This window comes from Labeo rohita, unplaced genomic scaffold, assembly GCF_022985175.1.
Source record: "Labeo rohita strain BAU-BD-2019 unplaced genomic scaffold, IGBB_LRoh.1.0 scaffold_263, whole genome shotgun sequence".
Taxonomy (NCBI): domain Eukaryota; kingdom Metazoa; phylum Chordata; class Actinopteri; order Cypriniformes; family Cyprinidae; genus Labeo; species Labeo rohita.
Genome location: NW_026128913.1, coordinates 81,979 through 89,095, shown reverse-complemented (window position 1 = coordinate 89,095; position 7,117 = coordinate 81,979). Strand labels below are relative to the sequence as shown.

Below are 7,117 nucleotides of genomic sequence, written 5' to 3'. Positions count from 1 at the left end.
AATTCAATATTTTGTTTATTTATTCTTCATTTCATTTTATTTTATTTTATTAACAACAATACCCGAAATTACTCAAAATTAAATAATTAAATAAATGTTGAAATATATAAATAAATCGTTAAATGCATCATTTAATTATTAAAAGCATAAATAAATGTATAAATATTTATTTATTTAAATATTTATTTATTTAAATATTGATTTAATTATTTATTTATTTAAATATTTATTGTGTGTGTGTGTGTGTGTTACACAGTCTACTCCACGTTATTCTCCGGTGACAGCGGCAGATGAGAGTCAGTCGAGTGCCGCGACACTGACACGATCCATCGGCACAGTCACACAAACAAATACATACAAATCAATTCATACAAACTAATCCTACATTTGATAGAAACACGTCATCAATGAAATATCGTTGTGCAGTTAAGTGTGTGTGTTCACATGTTCAGTAAGACTGTCAGTGACGTGCTGACAACCACAAACCTCAAAATGAAATGTGGAGGCAATAAATAAATGCATAAATAAATATTTAAATAAATAAATAAATATTTAAATCAATCAATAAATAAATATTTAAATCAATAAATATTTAAATAAATATTTATACATTTATTTATGCTTTCAATAATTAAATGATGCATTTAACGATTTATTTATATATTTCAATATTTATTTAATTATTTAATTTTGAGTAATTTGGCCCTCCATAAAATAAAAGGTCAGTACATAATAATAATAATAATAATAATGACTTTATTTAACATTGCAACAAGATTATTATAATAGTAAATTATAATTTAATCAAATATATATAAATTATATTTTGTTTTTTTAAATACTTTTTTTTTTCCGTATAATTGGATTACTCCAATCATAACATTTCTTTATTGTTATAAAACAATACAATATATTTCTTCTTTTTATTATTAGTGTCATTTTATTTTACAGTGCAATAGTATTACTGCAATAGTATTTAATAATAAGTTAAAATTCATATTTTTAGGTATTATTATTTTGCAATATTTATTCAATAAAAAAAAATCAGCCAAAATATAATTTTTATTTTATTAATATAAGACATAATAACATAAAGATGTCGTATTTGCAATAATATAAATAAATAAAAACATAATATAAATTAATATGGAGGGCCAAATTACTCAAAATTAAATAATTAAATAAATGTTGAAATATATAAATAAATCGTTAAATGCATCATTTAATTAAAGCATAAATAAATGTATAAATGTTTATTTAAATATATCTTTATTTAATTATTTATTTATTTAAATATTTATTTATTTATTTAAATCTATTTTTATTTAATTATTTATTTATTTAAATATTTATTTAAATAAATTTTTATACATTTATTTATGCTTTCAATAATTAAATGATGCATTTAACGATTTATTTATATATTTCAACATTTATTTAGTTTGTATGAATTGATTTGTATGTATTTGTTTGTGTGACTGTGCCGATGGATCGTGTCAGTGTCGCGGCACTCGACTGACTCTCATCTGCCGCTGTCACGGATCTGGTCGGTGTTTTGCGGACCATCCGCCACCAGATGTCACTCTCACCTTTTCAGGCTCTCTGACTGTTGCTTTGCATTTTGGACTGCATCTCCCATCCTCCACCGCGCTGATTGCGTCAGCCCCATGACCAATCAGGCGCTCTATAAAACCCCGGACTTCCTTGTACACTGCACGGAGTGTTGAATTGTTGTTGTGTTCTTCATTGTTAGCGTTTCCTAGTTTCCAGTGTTTAGTTTTCTCGCCTTGTCTTCTCGTTATCGACTGTCTCGCCGCCGGCCTTTTTGGACTATTGCTCGTTATAAGGATTACTCTCTGCTACACGTTATGGATTATGTTCGCCGTTGATCGACCCTCGCCTGCCTCACGGACTTCTATTGTGCCTGCCTCCGTTATTCCTGTTTGCTGTGATTTTGACCCTGCCTGTCTGACCATGTCTTTGCCTCGTCCATTAAATAAAAGCTCGCAATTGGATCCGCTCGCCTCCCGTCATTCACTCCACATAACAGAACACTCCGTCACAACAGGATCCAGCAGCTTCACCCCCGGACAGTCAGAGGATATGGACACAGACCGAATTCTCTTCAGGATTAAACAGAAAACACGCACTCTAGAACAGCATATCCGTAAGTTTCTGGCCATCTCAAATTATTCCACCCTCCCGGACTGTACAATCATGGAAATATTCTGTGATGGCATAAACGATCCTTTAAAGACGAGGCTGAGACGCGAGGGTCCGCGCTCATCTCTGGCTGCTTTTTTAAACTTTGCGTTATTGTGTGTGGGCTCGCCGTGTACTGTGGGGGTCGCGAAGGGGGAAAGCGACAACGCAGACGCGGCAGCCCCGCATCCCGCTCGCAGATTGGTGGTTACGCCGGATCACGACGCCAAAACCACGTTTGCCGCCTGGATCGCTCGTGAAATGGCGGCCGTGCAGGAGCGCGCTCAAGCTATGGCGGCGACGGCGGTGCCCGTTCGCAAAATGGCGGCGACTGCGGTGCCCGTTCACAAGATGGCGGCAGCGCCGGTGCGCGCTCATACAATGGCGGCGATGGCGGAGCCCGTTCAAAAGATGGCGGCGGAAACAGAGCCCCGTCACTTCACAGCTGCCATACCAGAGCTATATGGAGTTACTGCTGCATTTCCTGAGTCAACTCAAGTTTCCAAGTCAAGTCAAGTTGCAGCTGTGTTTCCTGAGTCAAGTCAAGTTTCCGAGTCCAGTCCAGTTGCAGCGGCATTTCCCGAGTCAAGTCAAGTTTCCTTGCCAAGCCAAGTTGCAGCTGTATTTCCTGAGTCAAGCAAGTTTTCTGCTGCTGTTCCTGTGTCAAGTCAAGCTGGGGCTTTGTTTCCTGCATCAAGTCAAGTCAGAGCTGCTCTTCCTAAGGCAAGTCAAGCTAAAACTGTTTTTCCTGTTTCAAATCAAGCCAGAACTGTAGTTCCTGTGTCAAGTCAAATTACAGCTGTCGCTTCTGTCTCAAGTCAAATTACAGCCACGCCAGAGCCACTGCACAAGATGGCTGCCACACCAGAGCCACTGCACAAAATGGCCGCCGTCTCCAAGCCGCTCCACAATATGGCTGCCATTCCAGAACCTGTGGTCAGCGCCCGGACGCCACCTGTGGTCATGATGGCCCACGTGCTGGACACACCCCTAATGACAGTACGGGCAGCTAAAGTGGCGCTCCATGTCGCGGCGGCTACCCCTGAGTCAAGCCAAGTCATAGCTGTTCCCCACGAGTCAAGCCAAGTCACACCTGTTCTTCACGAGTCAAGTCACGTTACAGCTGTTGTTCCTGAGCCAAGCCATGTCGTTCACGAGTCAAGTCCCGGTACAGTGGATCTCCATGAGCCAAGCCAGGTAATAGCAGTTCCTCACGAGCCAAGTCAAGCTGCTGCTGTTATTCCAGAGCCAAGTCAAGCTTCAGCCGCTGCTCCAGAGTCAGGTCAGGCTACAGCTGTAATTTCCAAGTCCCGTCAGGCTTCCAAGTCCGGTCAAGCTTCCAAGTCAAGCAACGCCAAGGCTGTCGTCCCTGCGTCAAGCAACACCAAGGCTGTCGTCCCTGCGTCAAGCAACACCAAGACTGTCGTCCCTGCGTCAAGCAACGTCAAGGCTGTCGTTCCTGAGTCTAGTAAAGTCACTACTAATCTTCACGAGCCAAGTCAAGTCATTGCTGATCTCCAAGAGTCAAGACAGTTCACTATTGATCTTCACAAATCAGGTCAAGACACAGCCAATTTCCACGAACCTGGTAAAACCACAGCTGGTCTTCATGAGCCCAACAAAGTTATTGCTGCTGCCCCAGAGTCCAGTCACGTCCCGCCTGACGGCCCAGAGTCCAGTCACGTCCCGCCTGACTGCCCAGAGCCACGCCATGTCTCGTCTGACATCTCAGGGTCACGGCCTGTCATGACTTCCAGCGTGCTGGACCCACCACTTGTGTCAGTGAGTGCTGCAAACATCCCAGTGGCATTAACACCTTCTAAAACCACCATTAAAGAGGTCTTGCCACCCGCCGCTGCTGCTCTACCTTTAATGGCGGTTGCCATCTGGTGTGTATGGGCTGCACACTGTGCCCCTGAGGTCACTCTGTTCACCAGTCTGCTCCAGAGTCCCTCACTGATCTCAAGCCTGCTGCAGAGCTTTCGTCTGGTCTCCAGTCAGCTCCAGAGCTCAAGTCTGGTCACAAGCCTGCTCCAGAGCTCCCGTCTGGTCACAAGCCTGCCCCAGAGCTCCTGTCTGGTCACAAGCCTGCCCCAGAGCTCCCGTCTGGTCACAAGCCTGCCCCAGAGCTCCCGTCAGGTCACAAGCCTGCTCTAGAGCTCCCCTCGGTCGGAGAAGTCGCGCCAATACCTCCTGAGGTGTCAGCTACGGCTGTAGATCCTCCCTTGGAGGTGGCGTCCCCTTACAAGCTCTCTGCTTCTCCCCCTATTCTGTTTGCCTCCTCTATCTCTGCTTTCCCCAGGTTCCAGACTATGATGCGGGTTCCTGTTCCACCTCAAAGGGCTGCTGCGCCTCCTGTTCCGCCCCGGAGGGCTGCACCGCCTTCCGCTCCGCCCCGGAGGGCTGCTCCGCCTCCTGTTCCGCCCCGGAGGGCTGCACCGCCTTCCGCTCCGCCCCGGAGGGCTGCTCCGCCTCCTGTTCCGCCTATTCTGTCTACCTCCTCTGTCCCTGCTTTCCCCAGGTCCCAGACCGAGACACGGATTCCTGTTCCGCCCTGGGGGGCTGCTCCGCCTCTTGCTCCGCCCTGGAGGGCTCCTGCGCCTTCTGCTCCGCCTCTTGCTCCGCCCTGGAGGGCTCCTGCGCCTTCTGCTCCACCCTGGAGGGCTCCTGCGCCTCCTGCTCCGCCACCAGCTCCGCCCTGGAGGGCTCTTGCGCCTTCTGCTCCACCCTGGAGGGCTCCTGCGCCTCCTGCTCTGCCACCAGCTCCGCCCTGGAGGGCTCTTGCGCCTCCTGCTCCGCCTCCGGCTCCTGCTCCGCCCTGGAGGGCGCCTCCGCCTCCTGCTCCGCCCTGGAGGGCCTTTGCCCAGCCGATTCTGCCTCAGTCTCCTGGCCCCCCCACCGCTCCCCTGGACTGTTTTTTTCTGCTTATTCGGTTGGAGCGTCTGGAAGCCGCTCCTTGGGGGGGGGCTATGTCACGGATCTGGTCGGTGTTTTGCGGACCATCCGCCACCAGATGTCACTCTCACCTTTACAGGCTCTCTGACTGTTGCTTTGCATTTTGGACTGCATCTCCCATCCTCCACCGCGCTGATTGCGTCAGCCCCGTGACCAATCAGGCGCTCTATAAAACCCTGGACTTCCTTGTACACTGCACGGAGTGTTGAATTGTTGTTGTGTTCTTCATTGTTAGCGTTTCCTAGTTTCCAGTGTTTAGTTTTCTCGCCTTGTCTTCTCGTTTTCGACTGTCTCGCCGCCGGCCTTTTTGGACTATTGCTCGTTATAAGGATTACTCTCTGCTACACGTTATGGATTATGTTCGCCGTTGATCGACCCTCGCCTGCCTCACGGACTTCTATTGTGCCTGCCTCCGTTATTCCTGTTTGCTGTGATTTTGACCCTGCCTGTCTGACCATGTCTTTGCCTCGTCCATTAAATAAAAGCTCGCAATTGGATCCGCTCGCCTCCCGTCATTCACTCCACGTAACAGCCGCTGTCACCGGAGAATAACGTGGAGTAGACTGTGTAACACACACACAATAAATATTTTAATAAATAAATAATTAAATCAATATTTAAATAAATAAATAAATAAATATTTAAATAAATATTTATACATTTATTTATGCTTTTAATAATTAAATGATGCATTTAACGATTTATTTATATATTTCAACATTTATTTAATTATTTAATTTTGAGTAATTTCGCCCTCCATATTATTTACAGTACAATATGATTATTGCAATAGTAATTATTTAATTGAGTTTAAATGTTATAATTTAAAAATAAAGTAAAATTATATTTTGTTATTATTATTATTAACAACAACATATTTTTAATTTATTTTAAATATACCAATAAACAAATCAATAAAACTATTTCAGTATTTTACAACAAAAAATATTTTATTATTATTATTATTATTTAAATATCAATAAATCCATTAAAATGGTACAACTGCTGTCAAACAAAAGGTCAGTATTTTAATTCTATTATTATTATTATTAATAATAATGCAAAATCATATTTAGGGTATTGTTGTTAATAAAATAAAATGAAATGAAGAATAAATAAAAAAATATTGAATTAATATTGCAATAATAATAGTTAATTTAAATTATACATTTATAATCAGTGTTGGGGAAAGTTACTTTTTAAAGTAATGCATTACAATTTTGCGTTACTCACTGAAAAAGTAACTAATTACGTTACTAAGTTACTTTTTATGGAAAGTAATGTGTTACTTTACTTTTGTGTTACTTTTTAAATCTGGGCAGGACTTGATTCTTTGTTTTTAATATAAAACAATTCTAATCTAAAAGCCCTTTTACACCAAAAGTGAAATGAATTCACCTCAGACTGAAAGAAAAGTTCATTTATGCAGGAGAAGATCACTCTTCAGATATAAAAAATGAAGCACAAATGTTAGTTTATCTAAAGTCATTTTTGATTATTAGTTTGGTTGAATTGGATCATTGAAGTTCAGCAGCAAAAACACTGGTTAATAAAATGGGATTAAATACATAAAGGATATATGTTTTATTTAACATTTAATTATTGCAGGGTTGTTAAATCATACAGATTTCTGCTATAGTTGCTATAAATAATGAGACAATTTTCATTTTTGGGTGAACTATCCTTACATGTAATCATCTTAATAAAGTGAACACAGATTGTTGTGACTGGCCGCCCGTACAACACATGCTGCTTTTCACCAACCTGAATATAGGCCGTGTGGAAGATGGATGGATTTGTTGATGTTTGTTTATGGTTAAATATGAAATACAACATTTCATTTGTTTATCAGGTGACAGTGCTTCTGGTATAGAGGCAGCTTCTCATCCTTCATGTGTCCGAAGACCTTCCTTCAGTGGGTCACGGGGCAGGGACACGTTCCCATTCTGTCTCAGGAGAA

The 7,117-nt window shown here is 42.3% G+C and overlaps 1 long non-coding RNA gene across 1 annotated transcript in view; it reads right to left on the bottom strand.

Annotated features, from left to right (window-relative positions):
• Positions 1 to 7,021: 7,021 nt before the first annotated feature.
• LOC127159914 (uncharacterized) overlaps positions 7,022 to 7,117 on the bottom strand; it is a 16,425-nt gene continuing 16,329 nt past the window's right edge. Inside the window, exon 4 of the long non-coding RNA XR_007826600.1 lies at positions 7,022 to 7,063. This is a non-coding gene — a long non-coding RNA (uncharacterized LOC127159914). The remainder of the gene's footprint in view (positions 7,064 to 7,117) is intronic.